Below are 24,943 nucleotides of genomic sequence, written 5' to 3' on the forward strand. Positions count from 1 at the left end.
CGTCGGCTGGAACTCAATCCCTCTCCCGTTTACTAGATGTGGCCCCACATGCCGCAGTACCCCTACAAACCCTACCACCGCACGCATCATCGGTTTCTTCAAGAGGACGAGGGAGAAGAGGATTTGTAGTGGAGGCGCTTTAAAAAAGGATTTGTAGTTGAGGCCCCTACCCTAGGGTGCCCTAGGTAGTTGCCACACGCATCATTGGTTTTCTCTTTTCTTTATGCTCTTGCGCCCTAGAGTGAAATGATGGTTGCTTCGTTCGTCCAGCTTAATGCGGGAAAGGTGGGGCTTTGTGATTTGACCCCTCATCGCGCATTTACTACTACTGCGGCGCTACGACTGGGGTGCCTCCAAGTCCAATCGCTGCTCTGAACTGTAATTTGGTGCATCGCATGTGGAACAGGACGGTGGATGAGCCACATGTCGGCTAAAGGGGTCCTGTTAAGTGTGTCGCCATTTCGTGTGTGGAGTTACCCTGCTTGATTTGCTAGGCCAACACGACAGGAGCAACATACCACCTGGTTTTGCTCCTTGGTGAATCCTGACTATATTGATCTAAAAAGATATTACTCCCTCCATCTCGGCTTATAGGGCATGCACGTAGTTCTAGGTCATCCATTTGACTAACTAAATATGTATTACTATGTCACAAAAAGTATATCATTGGATTCTTAAGCGGATGTAGTTTCTAAACATACACTGTTCATCACATATATAGCCAGTTGAATTCTCAACCTAGAACGATGTGCATGCCCTGTGAAACGATATGGAGGAAGTAGTAAAAATGAGGTGATTTTAATGAGCGGTGGGCGGGGGAGCATGGCCTGTCATGCGGTCCCACGTGTCATGATGTACCAAGGCGATGCGCATCCCACTTGAGGCAGAACAATGGCAGAAACAATACATGGTTTTCATGAAGGAGATGATAGCGAAGCGGATTCAGCGAAGTGTGAAATAATGGTCGCTTCATCTGTCTGGGAAGGTGCGGCATTGTGATTTGACGTCTCATTGCTCATTACTACTACTGGGCGCTACGACTGGGGTGCGTCCCCCCTGCTGTTCTGCACTGTTATTTGGTGCATGACACGTCGACCCGATTGCTATATGTCCCACATGTCAGTGAGAGGAAGTACATAATTCATGAAAGTGAGTGTCGACGGAGGAGTACAAGACACGGCTTGGTTTTTGCTACTTCGCGCGATCCATCGATACAAACCTGGACTAAAAAAAGGCGAGGCGGGTCTTCTCCCGCGCGGCAGGCAGGGGAGTTTGGCATAGTCTATTCAAGGCAACAAGGCAGGAAGGGAAACAAGAAAACAAAGGTTGAGTGACTTAGTTTTGGGAAAATCTGATTTTACGGAGTATGTACCCACCATGGAGGTAGTACTAATTACTACTCCCTCCTTTCCGGTTTATAGGGCTCATCTAAAAAAATCATTTTTCCATCCAGTTTATAAGTCTAACTCCGCCTATGTTGTCTCAACATAGCCGGTCCCAAGCCCGGGTAAAGGAGGAGGGTTGTGATAGGCTTGGCGAGCAGACGTAAAAACTCAGCCACTCTTATGGAGATGAAACCCAATAGATTTTCGTTGGGGTGTAACCCTCTCAGCGACGCGCCACATTGGAACCCGGGTGTGGTGGAAAATGGGCAAGGGCCAGGCCATCACCCCCCCCCAGGCGGCGCGCCGTATCTTGATCCGGATATGGTGGCAAGTGAGCGAGGCTCGGGTCGTCGCATCCTTAGTGGCACGCTACATCGGCGCCCGGATATAGTGGAAAATGAGCAAGGGTCTTCGCATTTAACTCGATGAGTGCGAAGGGTAAGGAAGCTAGCCGAGCCTAGGAGGATTCGCTTAGGTAGCTTGAACGTAGGGTCTCTGATAGGGAAGCTTCGGGAGCTAGTTGATGCAGTGATGAGGAGAGGTATTGATACCCTTTGCATCCAAGAAACCAAATGGAGAGGACAGAAGACGAAGGAGGTGGAGGATACCGGCTTCAAGTTGTGGTACACGGGGACGGCTGCAAACAGAAATGGCATAAGCATCTTGATCAACAAGAGCCTCAAGTTTGGAGTGGTATACCTCAAGAGACGTCGGGACCGGATTATCCTGGTCAAGCTGGTAGTTGAGGACTTGGTTCTCAATGTTATCAGCACGTATGCCCTGCAAGTAGGCCATAATGAGAACACCAAGAGGAAGTTCTGGGAAGGCCTGGAAGACATGGTTAGGAGTGTACCGATTGGTGAGAAGATCTTCATAGGAGGAGACCTCAGTGGCCACGTGGGTACATCTAACACAGGTTTTGAAGGGGCGCTTGGGGGCTTTGGCTATGCATCAGGAATCAAGAAGGAGAAGATGTCTTAAGCTTTGCTCTAGCCTACAACATGATTGTAGCTAACACCCTCTTTAGAAAGAGAGAATCACATCTGGTGACTTTTAGTAGCGGCAAACGCTCTAGCCAGATTGATTTCATCCTCTCGAGAAGAGAAGATAGGCGTGCGTGCCTAGACTGTAAGGTGATACCGGGAGAGAGTGTTGTACCCCAGCATAAGCTGGTGGTTGCTGACTTCTGCTTTCGGATTCGTGTCCAGCGGGATAAGCATGCCAAAGTTGCTAGAACGAAGTGGTGGAAGCTCAAGGGGGAGGTAGCTCAGGCGTTCATGGAGAGGGTCATTAAGGAGGGCCCTTGGGAGGATGGAGGGGATGCGTACAATGTGTGGATGAAGATGGCAAGTTGCATTCGTAAGGTGGCCTCAGAGAAGTTTGGAGTGTCCAGGGGAAGGAGAAGCGAAGATAAGGATATGTGGTGGTGGAATGATGATGTCCAGAAGGCGATTAAAGAGAAGAAAGATTGCTTCAGATGCCTATACCTGGATAGGAGTGCAGACAACATAGAGAAGTACAAGATGGTGAAAAAGGCCACAAAGCGAGTTGTTGGTGAAGCAAGGGGTCGGGCATATGAGGACCTCTACCAACGGTTAGGCACGAAGGAAGGCGAAATGGACATCTATAAGATGGCCAAGATCCGAGAGAGGAAGACGAGGGATATTGGCCAAGTCAAATGCATCAAGGACGGAGCAGGCCAACTCTTGGTGAAGGATGAGGAGATTAAGCATAGATGGCAGGAGTACTTCGACAAGCTGTTCAATGGGCAGAATGAGAGTTCTACCATTGAACTCGACGACTCCTTTGATGAGACCAGCATGCGTTTTGTGCGGCGAATCCAGGAGTCTGAGGTCAAGGAGGCTTTAAAAAGGATGAAAGGAGGCAAGGCGATGGGCCCTGATTGTATCCCCATTAAGGTGTGGAAAGGTCTCAGGGACATAGCGATAATATGGCTAACCAAGCTTTTCAACCTCATTTTTCAGGCAAACAAGATGCCAGAAGAATGGAGACGGAGTATATTAGTACCAATCTTCAAGAACAAGGGGGATGTTCAGAGTTGTACTAATTACCGTGGAATTAACCCGACGAGAGATACAATGAAGCTATGGGAGAGAGTCATTGAGCACCGCTTAAGAAGAATGACAAGCGTGAGCAAAAATCAGTTTGGTTTCATGCCTGGGAGGTTGACCATGGAAGCCATTTTCTTGGTACGACAACTTATGGAGAGATATAGGGAGCAAAAGAAGGACTTGCATATGGTGTTCATTGAATTGGAGAAGGCCTATGATAAGATACCACGGAATGTCATGTGGTGGGCCTTGGAGAAACACAAAGTCCCAGGAAAGTACATTACCCTCATCAAGGACATGTATGATAATGTTGTGACAAGTGTTCGAACAAGTGATGTCGACACCGATGACTTCCCGATTAAGATACGACTGCATCAGGGGTCAGCTTTGAGCCCTTATCTTTTTGCGTTGGTAATGGATGAGGTCACAAGGGATATACAAGGAGATATCCCATGGTGTATGCTCTTTGCGGATGATGTGGTGCTAGTTGACGATAGTCAGACGGGGGTAAATAGGAAGTTAGAATTATGGAGACAAACCTTGGAATCGAAAGGGTTTAGGCTTAGTAGAACTAAAACCGAGTACATGATGTGCGGTTTCAGTACTACTAGGTGTGAGGAGGAGGAGGTTAGCCTTGATGGCCAGGTTGTACCTCGGAAGGACACCTTTCAGTATTGGAGGTCAATGCTGCAGGAAGATGGGGGTATTGATGAAGATGTGAACCATCGACTCAAAGCCGGATGGATGAAGTGGTGCCAAGCTTCTGGCATTCTCTATGACAAGAGAGTGCCACAAAAGCTAAAAGGCAAGTTCTATAGGACGGCGGTTCGACCCGCAATGTTGTATGTCACTGAGTGTTGGCCGACTAAAAGGCGACATGTTCAACAGTTAGGTGTGGCGGAGATGCGTATGTTGAGATGGATGTGTGGCCACATGACAAAGGATCGAGTCCGGAATGATGATATACGAGATAGAGTTGGGGTGGCACCAATTGAAGAGAAGCTTGTCCAACATCATCTGAGATGGTTTGGGCATATTCAGCGCAGGCCTCCAGAAGCTCCAGTGCATAGCGGATGGCTAAAGCGTGCAGAGAATGTCAAGAGAGGGCGGGCTAGACCGAATTTGATATGGGAGGAGTCTGTTAAGAGAGACCTGAAGGATTGGAGTATCACCAAAGAGCAAGCTATGGAAAGGGGTGCATGGAAGCTTGCTATCCATGTGCCAGAGCCATGAGTTGGTTGCGAGATCTTATGGGTTTCACCTCTAGCCTACCCCAACTTGTTTGGGACTAAAGGCTTTGTTGTTGTTTGTTGTTGTTGTTGTTGTTCCGTTTTATAAGTCTCAATTCTACTAGTAGTAGTACCATCACATGTTTGGATTTCGAGGTGCGTTAAATCACCCGATGCAAGCAGTGTCAAGAGAAAACTCACCAATGCATGTAGAAGTTCATGGAAATTTAGTGGTCACGCATGCATTCCTTCTAATTAATGCCTCGGTAAACATAACTTCTTGAGAAAAACGAGCGTACTAATTACTTGTGCAAACTACAAAATTAGTTCCACCACTCATCGTCTACCTTGGTTGGAGAGATTTTGAAATTGAGCCATAAACCAGAAAGGAGGGAGTGGTAACATAGCCTAGGGTAGCTTGCTGCACCACATACTCCAAGGAAATTGCTGTAGTACTACTCCTATGTACCACTGTACTACTCCTACTACTAAAAGACATATTTCAAACAATATGATAATCTCTCTAACCAAGGTAGGGACGAGGAGTAAACGGAGGGAGTAGTAAAATTTTCTCCTCGTCCTGCGAGCCACCGCGCTCGTGGGCGAGGGAGCGGGCGAAAGGCGTGGTAAGCAAGCTTCACCTTGTCCTGCGAGCCACTGCGCCTGTGGGCGGGGGAGACGATGTACTAAGTAAGCTTTTCCTTGTTCTACAAGTTGACGGGACACATCAAAAGTAATATGTACAAAGCATCTCCAGTGTATAGAGCCTTGCCTCTAAGGCAGGCCCCACATGGTTTGCCTCTTTTTTAAAATAACGCGTCAAGTCGCAATTTGTTTGTTCACCCGTGGTACACGATCCTCCATCAAGTGGACAACCAGTACACGTGTCAAATTACCATGTGGGCTGCCTTTTCATACAGAAATGAGCTCCACCGTGTACTCGTGCGGGTGTGGTTGGGAAAGAGACGGGAGTATGTGCGCCGTGTGTGCACCTCTTCTCTTCGTGCACGTCCCTCACCTACGTGGGTGTGTGTGAGAGAGATACAAACCTAGACAAAATGCGCCGTCCATCCCCATGCCTCTGCCCAGTCTGACCACCAGTCACCACCACGCCCCACTCCTCCTCACCTTATCTCTCATCTTTCTCGAGATATCATTTTATTGATGAAATTCTCGGGATACCATTTTTCCGATAAAATTCTCGAGATACCATTAGTTTTTAAACATGAGATTACTCCTGCATGGGTCAATCACAACAGGTGTTTTGTAAAAAAATGCATCTTGATGTTCCGTGTAATGCACGGGCATCTTTCTAGTCCATGAAAACAACACATGGCAAAATTTCACGACAAATGAGGGGTTTGCATGTGCTAGGAGGGGCTGTTTGGATCTTGCCCGGGGTAGCCAACATATTGGTGACCCTTTTGTCCTTTGGTGCCTTCGCCACCGATGAACGATGAATAGCTCAGGTGCTCATCTATCCTCCAGCGTGTGCATTGGAGACGAGCTCGCACGAGCTGTGTTTTTTTTCCACCACGCCGCTCGAGCCGGCCGCAGACCGACCGCCAACCCACAAATTACGCCATCCAACCGTAGCCTCACACATTCAGACAGCAACTCAACCAACCGGACGAAATTCATGCAAACACGGCGATATTACATATAAACAATGACGGAATTTATATAAAATACCAGATTTTCATACAAACATGATGGATTTCATTACATTCAAATCAACTAAGTGGTGCTAGTTCTCGAAGGAACAGGTATAATAATACTTGACCTAAATGGTCGCTCACCGATCCATTTGTGTTCCTCATGTCCGGTAGCATGATCACCGGACTGCCGGGAGCCCCGGAGGTATATGCTTCAGCGCAAAGGATGGCTCGCTTCCCCACTGCTCAACTGACATCATTGGCTGATGCCCAAATGGAGGCGGAAGGGGGCTTTTCCACTTTCGTGGAGCCCATGCGGGGTCGATGAAGGTCCTCACAACAAAAGGATCCGGCAAGACACCTGTTGTGTACGCCGGTGTCGCCTCAGCGGTGGCCTTCACGGGACCCAAGCGGCGGTGGCCTCCCGTGTTCTACTTCTTCTCGATAATGGCGGCAGACGCAGAGGTGCTAGCACCAACTCGTCGCTCTCCACGCACCCGGCTTCTGTCTCTGCTTGCATGGCGCGGCAGCCGGCATGGGACTCTTGACCACAAAAACGGGAGACCCGATCGTAGACACATGAGGCACGGTACGAGGCGGCGGCATGGACGTCAGCGACGATGCCCGTGCTCCCCGCTGTGCAGGCGTGGAGCAGCTTGCCGCTCCTCGTTGAGCTGGCCTGGAGCGGCGAGTTGCTGAACCGCGCACCGGCTTGGGGCGGCAACTGGCTCCGTCGGGCGAGGGGAGCGAGGTGGATCAGCGAGGTGCATAGCTCGTATCCGGCGGGCTCGGTGGGCCACCCAGCCGGCTTGGATGCAGGATAACTACTCTTTGTAAGCCATTGTAAGAGTGAACAAAATGGTGAAGGAGGAAATAGGGGAGCGGCGGAGGTGTGCGATTCTTAGCCGGCGTCTAGCCTCGTTTAAATAGGAGATTAAATAGACGGCGGACGGGAGGAGCTCGGCCGGCGTTGCGTTTAATGCCGGCCCGGTCATGAACGGACGTGTGTCCAGAGTGGGTTTCTTGGCTTCCACATGGGTTTCATGGAGGCATTTGAATGCGGAAAAGAGGCGTGTTCAACCGGGCATGCAACGAGCGGCGCCCTTGACTCTGACGGACGACACCACGCCGCTCTTCCACAGACGTGTGGGCTCTTTGGGTACATGGCCTGCATGTAAGTGACCCAACGCAGGCAGCGCACAAAAGAGGAACTTTTGGTGGGCCAGGGCAGTCAGAAGCAGGCATTTCATAAACCGTTGATTGTTCTTTGAGTGTGACGTCATCTATTTTCATGTAGATAAGCCTACTATATAATGTAAGAGAATTTTAAAATTTTCATATATACGTTGATAGCGCGTTCGATACGTTGTGATTCATAAAGACCGCTGCAAACATCAATGTTCTGCTTATCATAGATAAGATTGATTAATACCCGAAACAATCCATGACCTTAACAAAGGGTGCATGCACATATAGGTTGAGCGTGTGTCTTGTGTCGTGTGTTGTGTGCATGCAGGAGTGCGAGTGTTGTGTGCATGCATGTATATGTTTCAGTGTTGCATGCATGTGTGCGTGCGTGCATGTGTTTGTGACACTACAAAAAAAGACACATCTGTGACATTTTGGGCCGAACGAAGTTTTTTCTGTCATACATATGACACTTCTATGACAATAATTGTGACAAAACCCGGAATCATCATAGATGTGGTGGGCTCCTACTTCTATGACAAAAAATCATGACAGAAAATGGGCTTTTCGTCCTGGGCGGGCCGGAGACGCAGTTGCATGACATTCTTTGGGCCGTCCATGACGGAAAAAACCGTGGTAGAAGCGAGGGGGAGGAAAATTTTGGGGAGTTCCCGGTTACGGTGGGAGGTCCGGGGCCGAGCGATGCGCGTTTCTCTCATACACGTATGTGCGTGTGTGCGAGGCATTGGCTCTAACTGAACCCGAGCGAGGCGTTGGGCTCTAACTGAACCCGAGTGATTGCACTGCAGGCTACGCGTTACTGAACCCGAGCGATCGATGGATGGCTGTTAACTGAACCTGATCGAGCGATTCCTTGGCTACTGCTGCTAACTGAAGCCGATCGATGGGATGAACAGTGAGCGTTGCGGGGGGGGGGGTGGATGAACAGTGAGCGGTGGCGTTGCCTCTGGATGAACAGGACCCCGTGGTGTGGTGGAGGGCTGGATGAACAGTAGACGGTGGAGGGATGCCCGTGGAGGAGTGGATGAACAGGACCCCGTGGTGTGGAGGGCAGGATGAACAGTAGACGATGGAGGGGTGCCCGTGGAGGGGTGGTTGAACAGGACCCCGTGGTGTGGAGGGCTGGATGAACAGTAGACGGTGGAGGGGTGGTTGAACAATAGCCAGTGGAGTAGCGCGCGGTGGAGGCTGGATGAACAGGAGCCCGTGGAGGCTGGCGGAGGTCGACGGTGGATGAACAGTAGCTCATGGAGGCTGGAGGGGGTCGACGGTGGAGATGAACAGTATCCCGTGGAGTTCCGTTTTGCGGTATGCCACACCCCTCCCGATGAACAGGACCCCTGTTTCGACCATAGCGCTCCAACACAAGTCCGTTTCCTCCGTTTTGCGGTATGACACACCCCTCCCGATCAAAAGGACCCCTGTTTCGACCGTAGGAGGTCCGTTTACTCCATTTTGCGGTACACCACACCCCTCCCGATCAACAGGACCCCCGTTTCGACCGTAGGAGGTCCGTTTCCTCCGTTTTGCGGTACGCCACACCCCTCTAGATCAACAGGACCCCCATTTCGACCGTAGGAGGTCCGTTTCCTCCGTTGTGCTGTACGCCAGGCCTCGTTTCCATCGCATGTTCCGTCCAAGCCCTCCCGATGAACACGACCACGCATTCCGTTCCGACCCAGCCGCGTTGCCTCCCGATGAACACGACACATTCTGTTGCCTCCCCATGAACACGACGCATTCCGTTGCCTCCCCATGAACACGATGACGACACTGTTTCTCCGTTCCGACCCAGCCATGTACACGAGCCCTCGCCGTACGTATGCGCGAGTAGGCATTCGAGACCCCGCCCGTATGTACACATACGTGGCTGTATTTTCTTTCTTGCACCCTGGCCGATGTACGTACGTGTACATGCTACATGCGCGCCTCTACTATGACACGTGCGCGCCTCTACATCGACCAGTATATATGTATGTACACGTTCGCGACCAGAATGACAACGCTACGTACGCTTCGACCAGGTGGGTCCCGACTGTCAGGCACTTCCTTGCCTGCGAAGATGTAGCTGGTGGGTCCCAGAAGTCAGGGGGGCGAAATACGGTGGCCCGTCTGGTGGGTCCCTGCTGTCAGGTGGAGGAATCATTATTTTCCGCGTAATAAGGAGGCACTTCCTTGCTGCTGCCGTGGACCCAACTGTCAGCCTCTCCACGTACAGTCCATGTCCGATGGAACTCGTTCCTTGACCATGTTGACCACGCCGCGCCAAGAGCTCCAGGGCGGTGGATGACGGCGAGGCCTAGGAAGGGGACGACGGGGACCCGGGGAAGAAGCGGTAGTGGAAGCCCGCGCGCACGAAGAGGAGTACGAGGGTTGACTTGTTCAGCTGCGGTGTGAGGCTGCCGTCGCCGCAGGGCCTGGCCAGCTGTGGGAATAGTAGGGGGCGGTGAGGCCTTCGCGGCAGCACAGCCGGCCACGGGAGGCAGGAGCATGCGGCACGACCGGCGCTGCTTTGGGCGGCTGGAGCAAGAAGACCAGAGGTTGAAGAAGCACTACGGCCGTTGGATGCACATCGTACGGTCACTCGATTTAGAATCATTCATATTGACTAAAGTTGACAAAGGCCCCCATCCCAGTCAACTTAGTAGGCCCACAAGTCAGCCTCCCACCATGGTGGGTCCCAGCTAGCAGGGGGAGTATTCTTTTTTTTGTGCGTAATAAGGAGGCACTTCCGGTGGGTCCGAGCTGACAGCGGGGGGAACGTTTTTTTCGCGAAATACGCTGGCTCGTCCGGTGGGTCCGAGCAGCCAAGGGGGCAACGTTTTTTTGTGAAATAAGGTGGCCCGTCCGGTGGGTCCCTGCTGTAAGGTGGAGGAATAATTATTTTGCACGTAATAAGGAGGCACTTCCTTGCGGCCGCCTGGACCCAGCTGTCAGCCTCTCCACGTATAGTAGTCTTCCAATGGAAGTTGGTCGTTGACCACATTGACCACGCCGCGCTGAGAGCACCAGGGCGGTGGTCTGGACGACGGCGAGGCCTAGGAAGGGGACGACGCGGAGCTGGGGAAGACGCAACAGTGGAAGCCCGCGCGGAGAGGAGTACGAGGGTTCACTAGTTCGGCTGCGGTGTGAGGCTGCTGCCGTCACCGCAGGGCCTGGCCAGCGGTGGGAATAGTAGGGGACGGTGAGGCTACCGTCGCCGCAGAATAACAGGGGGTGTGGGTGAGTGGAGGGATGGCCTAGCCAGCGGTGGGAGTAGTATGGGGGCGGTGAGGCCTCCGCGGCGGCACAGCCGGCCACGGGAGGCAGGAGTAGGCGGCACGACCGGCGCTGCTTTGGGCAGCTGGAGCAAGAAGACCAGAGGTTGAAGAAGCACTACGGCCATTGGATGGACATTGTATGGTCACTGAAGCTAGAAACATTTATTATTGACTAAGTTGACAAAGCCCTTGGTACGCTCCAACTTAGTAGGCCCACAGGTCAGCCTCCGAAACGGTGCGCCCCAGATGTCAGGGGGAGGAATCATTTTTTGGGCGGCCAAAGCTAAGAATATCCGAAATTGAAGAAGAAGCACGACATCTGTTGGATAGATATCCAACGGCTACTGCTGCTAGAACCGTGTGTTGACTATAATAAGTTGGCAAAGGCTTGCATACACGTCAACTTACTTTTTTAGGGGACGCGTCACTTAGTAGGCCCACAAGTGTGTGGCAGAGAACTTATAACCCATTTACATTTTGTAAGAATGTACAGCCCATTTTGGAATTCTAATGGAATTTACAACATCCCATTTACAGTTTGTTAAAAGTACAACCCATTTTCTAGCTAGGACAATGATTAATAATTTCAACCAACCATTGAAGACAGAATTCAATAAAATTTCCCACATTTTGATGGGCTCCGAAATATTTTTATCCCGAAATTTCTAGTCAGATTAAATATAAATTTGTATTACGTAAAAATCTAACGAAACATTGCGCGCGCAACAATGAAAATTTAAGATTTTCAAAATCCATAAATAATATTTTATAAACTAATTTCGTGTTTGGTGCATTTTTTTATAGTTACTGCCCATTTTTTATAATTACATCCCATTTATTATTTTTTAAAGCCCATTTTCCTGTTAAGCCTAATGCATCCCTCCTAGGAAAGATTTGCAGCCCAGCGGGTATTCCTCAAAAAGACCTATAGCTGGGCTAGCCATTTTCATCTTGAAAAAATTAATATCTGGGCTGGATATCTGGCCTGGGCTAGACGGGCCACAGCCCGCCGAGTTAATACCCTGCTCTCCTCTGAACAACAACGAAATCATCGCCAAGAAAAACTCTGAAGTGCTCACGCCTCAAAAACACAAATACTGCTCGAGCTGCTTGGTCCCAGCTGTCGGCCGCACCTTGTGCAATTCTCTCGTTTATATTGACTACATAGGTTGACAATGGTGTGGGACCGTGATGTCAGGAAACCAGGAGAAAGCAAAAAGAATAGTTGTACATAATAAGGACGCACTTGCGTACGTACGGCTATGGCCCTAGTGGGTCCCTAGTGTCATCCGGTCAAAATAAAGTCATCTCCTAAATCCTCATGTTCGTTGACGATGTTAACAATGCTCGGTGCCACGGCGAGCGCAACAACTCGAAGGACAACGGAGAGGGCCTCGCAGGCCCTACGGATGGTCTGATACAGCGCCCGCTAGTCATTCAGGAAGCCAGGATCATCGGACACCTATGAGCACCTTCGAGAAACTGAGACGGCATGAAACGCTAAGGCCGCACTTGGGAGCTCTGGTTTATTTCAAACCTGTATTAACATACAAGTGTAATTTACTCGTCATCGAAAACACTGCGTAACATACAGGCGTAATGAAACCGAGGGCCTGTGGTCTGTAAGTAAAACCGGCGGGTTACACGTGTAATTTGAGAGACTAGTGTATATTTTACAAGCACTGCTATATGGACGACATTACCAGACGATACATGCATGACGTGCGTATCATGCCATCCATGGGCAAGGATGAAACAGCAGCTAACGGCTGGATTAGCAATCATCCGAGTGTCGTTCAGCGTTTTTATCGTGTGTCAAGTACTTCTGATATTTTACTAGTCGAAATCGACCAACCAAGCGCCTTCGCCCGAGACCATCTGCTTTAATTTACAAGCGTCAGTTTTACAAGCAGTTTTGGTTGGAAAACGACGATCCAATCACGGCCTAATATCATGAGTTGGTCGGAAGATCATATGGTTTCACGTCTAACCTACCCGACTTGTCGTATAGGCTATGAATGAAACATCAGATGATGAACTTCTTAAGCACGGAAACAACAAAAGAGGATGATCTTCTTAACAAGCAAATCACTGGCATTAGATCGACATGCAAAACAATACGAAGCATTATTCTCAGGAGGCACGGTGAACAGCTCGTGATGCCGCATGCCACAACATTCCAAGCTCAACTTTGCAATCAAACACAAGGCCTGGCATTACATAGACAATATTCAGAACAAACTCTTAACACAGGAATATCTCAGCAGAGTAACTATTTACTTCTAAACTGAACACAGGAATAGGAAAAAACACTCGACGCTTCTGGCTAACATCAATGAGCAAATTTTGACAAGGTTTTCCAATTCCAATATATTAAACTAACGTCTTCTTGCTACCATCAATGATTAAACTTTGACAAGCTTTTCCCATTCAAAATATGTAATGCCTATGATCGTGGAGTCCTGTCGCTTCTTGCTAACATCAATGATTAAACTTTGACAAGCTTTTCCCATTAAAAATATGTAATGCCTATGATCGTGGAGGCACTCCACGTGTTGTTAAATTGCCAATGGTCTCTACAGACTAGTCATGTCACTGGTGTCTAATAATACTCTGTAAAGCTTCTCGGTCATTCCTTCTGTAATGTAGCGCAAACAGTGACTGCTTCTTTCTGCAAAGTGGAACGACCAACTGGGCCCAGTAATGCAGCAGTTTGCCTTGGACACATTGCCTCCTTTTGTGCAGTTGAACTAAAATCGAAGTCGGAATAAAACCGAGCTTTAATTTTGATATCCCTGTAAGCAACAAAAGGTATAAGGGAAACAATTACTGAGAAATAACGGTTGATGACTTGTACTCCCAGAAGAAAAACATCTACTGATCTACCTTCATCTTAATGGGAAACAAAGCAGGAGAGTAGCAATTCTCAATCAGCATGATTCATTCATATTAACTGAGACATTATCTTAACAATGCCTTTTTCAAGATGTATAAAGAACGAAAAAGCAGAAAAGTATCATTCCTAAAACAATGCGACTGATTCATTTTAACAGAGACATTATCTTAACAATACCTTGGTTAAACATGTAGAAAGAACTACAAAGCAGGATAGTACCATTTGTAAAACATTGTAAGTCTGTAACTGATATATAATAAGAGAGACATTATCTGAACAATACATTTCTTAAACATGTACTCCGTCCGATCCCTAACAGAAATGGTACTCCTGCCGATATCTAACAAGTGTTTGCACTTTTGAACTAAGATTCAGTAGTTAATACGGAGGAAGGTCGGTACTGACCATTCAAGACCAAGATTTGAAACAACTCATGAGGAAGATCTCACAGAGATCTCAACACATATATGGAAATCCGGTCTCATTTTGTGCAGTTCCACCAAAATTAAGCGAAGCAAAATGTCGCAATAGCAACAAGTTGAAGAGATATCCCTGTTTTAACAGAGGCAAAAAAGGAATCAATTACTGGCCAATAAAGGAGGATGAAACATGCGGCCACAAAAATGGTAATCCCGCTAATCCCTAACAAGTCTTGCAGTTTTGAAATAAGATTCAGTAGTTAATTCTGAGAGTGGCATCAATTACTGGCTTATAAAGGGGGTGATGCTGAATTTGTTGTAACAAAGCAACAAGCATCATGTCTGGGTTGGTCCCATTTTTGTTCACTACTTAATGGGAAAAGACAGCAATACAATAGCTTCAATTAAACATTTATTTAAAATAGTACCAATACAAGTAGCACAATATCTGAAAGCACACTGCACAATCATGTGGATGAAGGCCTGTACTGACCTTTCATGAGACCGACAACTATAAATTCGAATCTGCCAACATGAATAGGAAATCCAATCTTGTTTTGTGCAGTTGCACTGAAATCAAGCAAAGTGTTTCATGTAGCGAAGCAAAATGTCGCAATAGCAACAAGTTGAATAGATATCCCTGTACAAACGGAGGAAAAAAAAGCAATCAATTACTGGCTAATAAAGGAGGATGAAACATGCGGCCACAAAAATGGTAATCCCGCCAATCCCTAACAAGTGTTGCAGTTTTGAAATAAGATTCAATAGTTAATTCTGAGAGTGGCATCAATTACTGGCTTATAAAGGGGGTGATGCTGAATTTGTTGTAACAAAGCAGCAAGCATCATGTCTGTGTTGGTCCCATTTTTGTTCACTACTTAATGGGAAAAAACAGCAATACAATAGCTTCAATTCATCATTTATTTAAAACAGTACCAATACAAGTAGCACAGCATCTCAAAACACACTGCACGATCATGTGGATGAAGGAAAGTACGAACCTGTCATGATGCACACAAGATAAAATATGAATCTGCCAACACGAATAGGAAATCCAATCTTGTTTTGTGCAGTTGTACTGAAATCAAGCAAAGTGTTACGCGTAGCGAAGAAAAATGTCGCAATAGCAACAAGTTGAATAGATATCCCTGTATAAACATGTGACGCCCCCGATTCAATCGTACACTAATCATACACGCAAACGTGTACGATCAAGATCAGGGAATCATGGGAAGATATCACAACACTACTCTAAAAATAAGTCATATAAGCATCATAATACAAGTCAGGGGCCTCGAGGGCTCGAATACAAATGCTCGATCATAGACGAGTCAGCGGAAGCAACAATATCTGAGTACAGACATAAGTTAAACAAGTTGCCTTAAGAAGGCTAGCACAAACTGGGATACAAATCAAAAGAGGCGCAGGCCTCCTGCCTGGGATCCTCCTAACTACTCCTGGTCGTCGTCAGCAGGCTACACGTAGTAGTAGGCACCTCCGGTGTAGTAGGAGTCATCGTCAACGGTGGCGTCTGGATCCTGGGCCCCCTCGTCTGGTCGCAGCAATCGGGTATAGAAAAAGGGAAAAGGGTGAACAAGGCAACCGTGAGTACTCATCCAATGTACTCGCAAGCACGGAGCTACACTACATATGCATGGGTATATGTGTAAAGGGCCATATTAGTGGACTGAACTGCAGAATGCCAGAAATAAGAGGGGGATAGCTAATCCTGTCGAAGACTACACTTCTGGCAGCCTCTGTCTTGCAGCATGTAGAAGAGAGTAGACTGAAGTCCTCCAAGTAGCATCGCATAGCATAATCCTACCCGGCGATCCCCTCATCGATGCCCTGTTAGAGAGCGATCACCGGGTTGTATTTGGCACTTGAAAGGGTGTGTTTTATTAAGTATCCGGTTCTACTTGTCATAAGGTCAAGGTACAACTCCAAGTCGTCCTGTTACCGAAGATCACAGCTATTCGAATAGATAAACTTCCCTACAGCGGTGCACCACATTTCCCAACACGCTCGATCCCATTCAGCCGGACACACTTTCCTGGATCATGCCCGGCCTCGAAAGATCAACACGTCGCAGCCCCACCTAGGCACAACAGAGAGGTCAGCACGCCGGTCTAAATCCTATGCGCGCAGGGGTCTGGGCCCATCGCCCATTGCACACCTGCACGTTGCATACACGGCTGGAGAGCAGACCTAGCAACCTCCATTACAAAGGAAGTCACGTTACACAGTCCAACCCGGTGCGCGCCGCTCAGTCGCTGACGTCACGAAGGCTTTGGCTGATACAACGATGTCGAGTGCTCATATCTTTCCCGCGTAGTTGGTTAGTGCGTATAGGCCAGTAGCCAGACTCAGATCAAATACCAAGATCTCGTTAAGCGTGTTAAGTATCCGCGAACGCCGACCAGGGCCAGGCCCACCTCTCTCCTAGGTGGTCTCAACCTGCCCTGTCGCTCCGCCACAAAGTAACAGTCGGGGGTCGTCGGGAACCCAGGCCCACCACTACCTGGGTGGAACCACCTGCCCCTTCAGCCCCCATCTCCAAACAGTATCACAGGTAATGTAACAGTGTAAAGTATATAGTATATGCCCGTGATCACCTCCCGAAGTGATCACGGCCCAGTAGCATAGCATGGCAGACGGACAAGAGTGTAGGGCCACTGATGGAACACTAGCGTCCTATACTAAGCAGTAGGATAGCAGGTAACGGTAACAACAGTAGTAGCAAGGACAGGCTATGCAGCAGTATAGGATTAACTGAAAGCAGTAACATGCTATACTACTCTAATGCAAGCAGTATAGAGAAGAATAGGCGATATCTGGTGATCAAGGGGGGGCTTGCCTGGTTGCTCTCGCAAGGAGGGGCCATCTTCGATGTAGTCGAACACACGAACATCGGCAGCGGTCTCGGAGTCTACCGGAAAGAAGTAACGGAGGGGAACACAATAAATAACAGAACAATAAAATGTAACACAAAGCAAGACGCAGCAATACGTTGTGCTAAGGGTGACCTCACGCAGGGATAGGTGATACCGGCGAAAGGGGAAACATCCGGGAAAGTATCCCCGGTGTTTCGCGTTTTCGGACAAATGAACCAGAGGGAAAAAGTTGCGTGTTTGTTATGCTAGGGATGTGTGGCGGACAAACGGGCTACACATCCGGATTCGTCTTGTCGTTCTGAGCAACTTTCATGTACAAAGTTTTTTCATCCGAGCTACGGATTATTTTATAATAATTTTCAAAGATTTAATCATATTAAGGAATTATCTTAATTCAAGAATAAAAGTGAAGTTGCTAAGTGTACACAACAAGTGTACACATCCTGGTCATTAGCGGCTGACAGTGGGCCCTGTTGACCAGGTCAACTGTTGACTAGCTGACTGGTCAACTAGGCAGGGGACCTGCATGTCAGTTTCTGTTAGTGTTATCTAATTAGCCAATTAGGTAATTAGGGATAATTAAGCAGAATTAACTTAGTTACTTAATTAATTAATTTAATTATTATTTTTATTATATATATTTTTGTTTCTAGGGGCTGGGCCCCACGTGCAGTGGCACACAGGCCTAAGCGGGCGCTGGGCGTCGGGCGTGGGTGCGGGCGTGCGCCCGTGGGAGCGGACTCCGGCCAGGGGGAGGGCATGGCCCCGGGCGGGGACGGCGGCCACAGCATGCGGTGGCCGCGCTGGCAGGTAGTGGCGCGCGTGGGCTAAGGCGAGAGGCGGCTGCGGCGCGCGATGCGGAGCGGCGGCCAGCGCAGGGTCACCGATGGGCGCGCGATGGGGGCGCTGGAGAGCAGGGTGTGGCCCTGGACGACGGCGACCCTGGTGCGCGGGGATGGCGGCGCTAGGATGCGGCGGCGGGGGGGCTAAGCAGCGGCGTGGCCAGCGCGGTGAGAAGCGGAGGTGGGGCGCGGCAGAAGCAGTAGCGAACAGCAGGAGGCGAGGCAGGCGCGCGGCGGCTGTAGCGGGGCAGTTGCAGAGCGCGACCGGATGGCGTGGGTCGCGTGTGCAGGGGCGCCCAGGAGCTCGTGGGCGTGCGCTGGGGTGAGCCCGGAGAGGGGCGTGGTCAGGGCCACGGGCGAGCACGCGTGGAGCGAGCTGCGGCCATGGCGGCGCAGCACGGGGACGGCCTCAACGGCGACAAATCGAAGCAGGGAGAGAGGGGTTTGGGAAACAAGCTCACAGCGGTGCTTGCAGGGACAAGCAGCGGGCTCGGGAGGCTCCGGTGGTGGCTAATTGAAGATGGCCGCCTGCGATGCAGAAAGTTGGAGACAGGGTTCGGTCGCGTCGTCTTGGTGCTCCTCCGGAGGCGTTCGTCGGTGTAGTGGAAGAAGACCCTGAGGCGGACCTCGCAGGCACAGTGTGCGGGCAATTCAACGGTGGTGGCCACGGATATGGGCACCGCACGGCGACCGCCGCGCTCGGCCTCGATCCAGATCGAGAGAGAGGCAAGCGAGGGAGGAAGGGGAGGGGGTCGAGTGGGGAAAGTGGCAGGGGACCGAGGCGCCAGGGAGTGGCCTTATCCCCCAGTCGGCGTGGCAGCGCGGGGCGCCGCACCGGGTCCGCCGGAGACGAGCGGTGTGGTCGGTCGGTCGGTCGATTGAACAGGAGGGAGAGAAAGGGGTGACCGGGAAAGGGGGTTGCCACAGGCGGCAGGGCCTGCCTAGTTGCTATGGCCCGGGGGGGTGGGGCTTTACTTCCTTTTGCTTTTGCCTTTTCTTTTATTTCTTTTCTATTTTCATTTCTTTTTAAAACCAAAATCAGTTTTCTAAACTATAACACTTGCACCTAAAATAGTAATATAAATTAGGCTACTCCCACAATTAGTTTGCCACCAAGTTAAAATAGTCTACAATTTTTTTTATGATTTGAAAAGGCATGTAATATTTGTTGTAGCCACTGCTTTAATTATTTTAGGGCATTCAAACATTTAGTAAAATTTTGGTTCACCACCTATAATTAGTCAGGGATTAGTTGCCACAAGAAGAACATTTTATTTTTAATATTTGAAAACTTTTGTGGTTTGCCTTTAACTCAAATTTGAATTTGAATCGTCTTGAACTAATGCGAGATTAACAACAATGACCGTGGTGACGTGGCATCATTAACAAGGAATTGTTGTAGCTTAAATATCCGGGCATCACAATTCTCCTCCACTACAAGAAATCTCATCCCGAGATTTAAGAGGTAGAGTAAGGGGGAAAGATCTGTTTACGAAATTCTAACGAATCTTCTCGGTCTTGGTTGCTCCTCTCGAAGTGGTCGATCCATTATATTGATGTCTTTATTTCTCTGCTTCAGGTCATCATGATGAAGTCAACGTCCTTTCTTCAGGAACTCCATCGTACTTACGAAAGAATAATGGGTGGGCATTCCGGGAGAACAGACCTCTGTAAGGTCGACTATCTGGTCGATAATACCGAGGAACGTGGCGGAAGTCACTCGCGAATTGAAACTTAAGAAGGCAATCGTTCGATGCCTGAAACAACGCGTGAAAGGGGCTCAAGGCAACGAGTATAGGTGTTGTGTTTAATACCGTAATTTGATGATCACACGGAAGGTGGCTCGTGAATTACATACGAAGCCAAGCATGAGGAATAACCTTAGAAACAGGGTTGTATAGGAGAGTCAGGTTTCGATCCTGCGGAACTGTGGGTTATGGGCCCACCATGTGGGTTAAAGTAGGGAGGACGGTGGCATCTTGCACGATCATGATAGCAAGGCATGTCAGAGCGTAGCCTGTCAGTTATATGTCAGCAACAACGTCGGTACCAAGGGCGAGGGACGAAGAGAACCATTTTCCTGCTCGTTGAAACGAGGCGGACCAATAAGCAAGGTTCCCGTCCATCGGTGGTTACCGGAAAGTCATCGACAATAGTAACAAAGTCTTACTGACAGAGTTGTACACCGAGGTGTTTGCACAAGCAGTGAATTATTACTGCTTATAACATATAGATCATAGAAAGGGTTTAAACAAACCAATGGAAAGAAAAAAACTGTTTATCAAATTTAGTCAGAACAATGGAAAGAAAAAAATGTGTTTAAACACATAATTCAGGGGTATATCCTTCCCAAGGACAAGCGGAGCATGATATCCATGACAGGATATTATGTAGAAAACTCCTTAGGTAGGGGAGAGAAATTTCATGACATTGCCCATACAACGGTGTTTGGATAATTGTGCAAGAAACATTTAGCATTGGGCTTCAAATGTTCTTGTTGAAGATCAGAGTATCACAGACATGCTTTTAGATAGTATTGACATGGTCTTCAAGCAAAGGTCATACTTTGGATACACAAAGGATCCATCATGAACAACTTATAGAATAATCCTTACAATTTCCTCATGGGAGAATGGCTAACGTTGCTAAAAGGAAGCGATAACAATAGGTCCTCCAGCCAGGTGTGCTAGGCATGACATCACCTTACCGAGTCATAAGAGGACCAATGTTATAACTCTTGAAAGTATGTTCCGACCATCATATCTGACCGAGATTCAGATCTGATTGGTGTGAGGATACCTCAGGCTCAGGATGCCTGAGAACAAAAGGTGTGACAAAATGACGAGAAGACATTATAAGATTCTCGGGAAATGAACTATGGAACCGAGTTCCGAAACAAGAGTTCATCAGTAAACCAAGGAGAGGATGAGGAGGTGGCTGATGGACTCAGTGACAAATCATTGAGATTTCCAAAGGGTGGATTTCCACAATTATTTGAACAAGGAGATAACATTTGCCAGGTCAAATGGTATAATGATGTATGCTTGAGGAAAACCTACACAATTAAACATTGGTTGAAAGATGCACCCGATATATGGGCTAGGTAGCATGACCAATGTTAGAATGGTGAACCAATAACCAATAGTTTAAGAATGAACTGTCAACCAGTAACTTCAAAGCAATAGGGTTGCTAGAAGTTTTGAAATTTCATATCACAGCCCAATTGTCAGTATTCCGGTTAGAAACAACACGGGGACCAAGAAAAGAATGGTGATCGTGATAAGTATCACTTATATCAAGAATTCTCAAGAGGTGGTGAAATTCTCATGACATTCTTGACATAAAATATGGTAATACTCCAAGGTAAAGAAGAACAATTGCTGGATAGCAAGGATCTCAAGGTACAACACAAAACATGAACAAGTTTGTGTTGAACGAAAGGCAACAATGTGGTCGATGACAACACAAATCATCAAGGGCAAGCATGGAATTTTTCATCATGAATTCAATTGATACCTCAGAAGAAGTTAAAATGTTGACAATGATCACGACACACTTGTCGAGAGGTTTCTTGCAGATGTAATCGACCAACGATGACATCAAGTCAAAGGAATGATGAAGCGGAAGGTTATTGGAACCATGGGTAGGACACAAACTTTAAATCAAGCTTGTTGTTCAAGGATAAATGATATGACGAGGAAGATCGATTATAAGATTAGCTCACCGTCGAAAATTGTGCTCCAGGAAGAATGATCAGGTAGCACAGTTAAAATTTGGCACGATAATGATATAGCCGATCAGGCTAGGAATGACTTGAAGGATTATTAAACTTGTAAGCAACGAAAATTGCTTAAGAGTTATTGAATCGGAGTGCAGAATCGATTCACTTATCGGTGTTCTCGGTCGACAAACAACCCAGAACCCATGAAGTGGCAAAGACAAGGTAAGGTAGTACTTCATCAAAGTTAATAATATGTAGTGCAATGGCAAGAGATCCTCAAGATACCAGGGGTAATACTCAAAGGTAGATCATAATAGAGGTTGGGCAGGCGTATTGACCTGCAGAAGACAAGTGATTTAACTTGTCCAAGAAATGGAATCAAGGAGAAAATATGGTCGGAACCATGTTTTCAAAGGATCGATTCACTATACCAAATGATATTATATCAAGGAAATAGTTATTATTACAAGAAGCTTCCATGATAGGATCCACATCATGTCCACGGGCATGAACACAAAGTTCAAGGTCGACTCCCACTTCTACAATGCATAACCTTTCATTCACTTCTCGTTTTTGAAGAATTTTTAGTGTTGAAATTTTATCTGGCAAAATACTAGAAGAGTATGACTCGTGAAAACTTTCAAGTTCACACATATTAAGGAAGGCATAGGTTCAACCCATCAGGGTCTTGTAGGAACATATAACACAAACTTCAGGAGTAAATAACACAAGCTCGAAAGCAGAGCATGGTTGGTCAATCAGAGGATAGGATTTACCAATGGAGAAAGAACTTCCAAAGTGTTAGAATATGAAGGACGCTATCGGATAAAATCCAACAAAGGATCCGAGGTCCTCAAGGGGTCTGATGTGAGCATCGGTACTCAACCAGAGGAGGAAATAATGCAAGGAGATCAGACTATAGAAACAACTGACTAATTCAAATCTCAAATGCAAAAGAATTATGATTTTCGATCAAGGGATCAGAAGAAAATGCTCTGATTAAGGATGTATAAGTTGAATAGACATAGGGGTACAATAGATGGCAATCTGATTGATTAAGAACCAGCTCATATTCAAACTGACACTGAGCCGGAAGGATGAATTCTAGGATTCGATTGAGGGATGCGAGCACCCTCAACATATTGAATCAATGGACTTAAAATGATAAAGACAAGGGATGACAATAATATTACGAGACTTATGGGATTAACCATAATACAAACAAGCAAGAATTTCAAGAGCAATAGGCTGCTCAGGATTTTTGGAAGATCGAATGGTATTTCAAAGTCTGTTGCGAAACACATGAACAACTGGGAATGAGCGGATACTTGATAAGTGCGAGGAATTATCCGTAGGGGTATTCATGCGGCAAGATCTGTAAGGCAGTAGGCACAAAATATTCTCGGAACAATAGAGAGGATTTCAGGGTATCTTGTAATAACAAGACCAACTGGGGATAAAAGTAAGAACGGCAAGTGTATGTATTTATCCATAGGGATATTTTGATGGTAGGGAATTGCAAAAGCAACGGGCACAAGTCTCAAAAGAGTATCGGAGAGTAACTTCGAAATCTTCTGGTGCAACAGACGATCATCTGTAACAAGGGGCTCTCTAGTAGAAAGTTGTTACGAGAACCTAATGTTAGAGTTTAGCAAATTCATTTAACCCAAATAGAAGAGAGAACAGAGTCCCAGAGTATAGGTCGAGGAATAAAAGATCCTAATACCACCCAATGGCGACGTGGGCCCGTAAGCCGCACATCCATGTTAGTAAAAACTTTTTCAATGACTAGACTCGACTTCGGCCAAGGAGTTGGAAAGGGGGATTCCTACAGGCAGTCGGCTCTGATACCAACTTGTGACGCCCCCGATTCAATCGTACACTAATCATACACGCAAACATGTACGATCAAGATCAGGGACTCACGGGAAGATATCACAACACAACTCTAAAAATAAGTCATACAAGCATCATAATACAAGCCAGGGGCCTCGAGGGCTCGAATAAAAATGCTCGATCATAGATGAGTCAGCAGAAGCAACAATATCTTAGTACAGACATAAGTTAGACAAGTTGCCTTAAGAAGGCTAGCACAAACTGGGATACAAATTGAAAGAGGTGTAGGCCTCCTGCCTGGGATACTCCTAACTACTCCTGGTCGTCGTCAGCGGGCTGCACGTAGTAGTAGGCACCTCCGGTGTAGTAGGAGTCGTCGTCAACGGTGGCGTCTGGATCCTGGGCTCCCTCGTCTGGTCGCAGCAATCAAGTATAGAAAAAGGGAAAAGGGGGAACAAGGCAACCGTGAGTACTCATCCAATGTACTCGCAAGCAAGGAGCTACACTACATATGCATGGGTATATGTGTAAAGGGCCATATCAGTGGACTGAACTGCAAAATGCCAGAATAAGAGGGGGTAGCTAATCCTGTCGAAGACTACGCTTCTGGCAGCCTCCGTCCTGCAGCATGTAAAAGAGAGTATATTGAAGTCCTCCAAGTAGCATCGCATAGCATAATCCTACCTGGCGAACCCCTCCTCGATGCCTTGTTAGAGAGCGATCACCGGGCTGTATCTGGCACTTGAAAGGGTGTGTTTTATTAAGTATCCGGTTCTAGTTGTCATAAGGTCAAGGTACAACTCCAAGTCGTCCTGTTACCGAAGATCACGGCTATTCGAATAGATAAACTTCCCTACAGGGGTGCACCACATTTCCCAACACGCTCGATCCCATTCGGCCGGACACACTTTCCTGGGTCATGCCCGGCCTCGGAAGATCAACACGTCGCAGCCCCACCTAGGCACAACAGAGAGGTCAGCACGCCAGACTGAGCGGCGCGCAGGGGTCTGGGCCCATCGCCCATTGCACACCTGCACGTTGCGTACGCGGCCGGAGAGTAGACCTAGCAACCTCCACTACAAAGGAAGCCACGTTATGCGGTCCAACCCGGCGCGCGCCGCTCAGTCGCTGACGTCACGAAGGCTTTGGCTGATACCATGACGTCGAGTGCCCATATCTTTCCCACGTAGTTCGTTAGTGCGTATAGGCCAGTACCTAGACTTAGATCAAATACTAAGATCTCGTTAAGCGTGTTAAGTATCCGCGAACGCCGACCAGGGCCAGGCCCACCTCTCTCCTAGGTGGTCTCAACGTGCCCTGTCGCTCTGCCACAAAGTAACAGTCGGGGGCCGTCGGGAACCCAGGCCCACCACTACCTGGGTGGAACCACCTGCCCCTTCAGCCCCCATCTCCGAACAATGTCACATGTAATGTAACAATGTAAAGTATATAGTATATGCCCGTGATCACCTCCCGAAGTGATCACGTCCCAGTAGTATAGCATAGCAGATGGACAAGAGTGTAG

General features: G+C 47.9%; 1 pseudogene; it reads left to right on the forward strand.

Moving 5' to 3' along the window:
- Positions 1–1,571: 1,571 nt before the first annotated feature.
- On the forward strand, positions 1,572–6,352 carry LOC125516818 (annotated as a pseudogene).
- Positions 6,353–24,943: the final 18,591 nt, after the last annotated feature.

Source organism: Triticum urartu, chromosome 6 (genome assembly GCF_003073215.2).
Source record: "Triticum urartu cultivar G1812 chromosome 6, Tu2.1, whole genome shotgun sequence".
Lineage (NCBI taxonomy): Eukaryota > Viridiplantae > Streptophyta > Magnoliopsida > Poales > Poaceae > Triticum > Triticum urartu.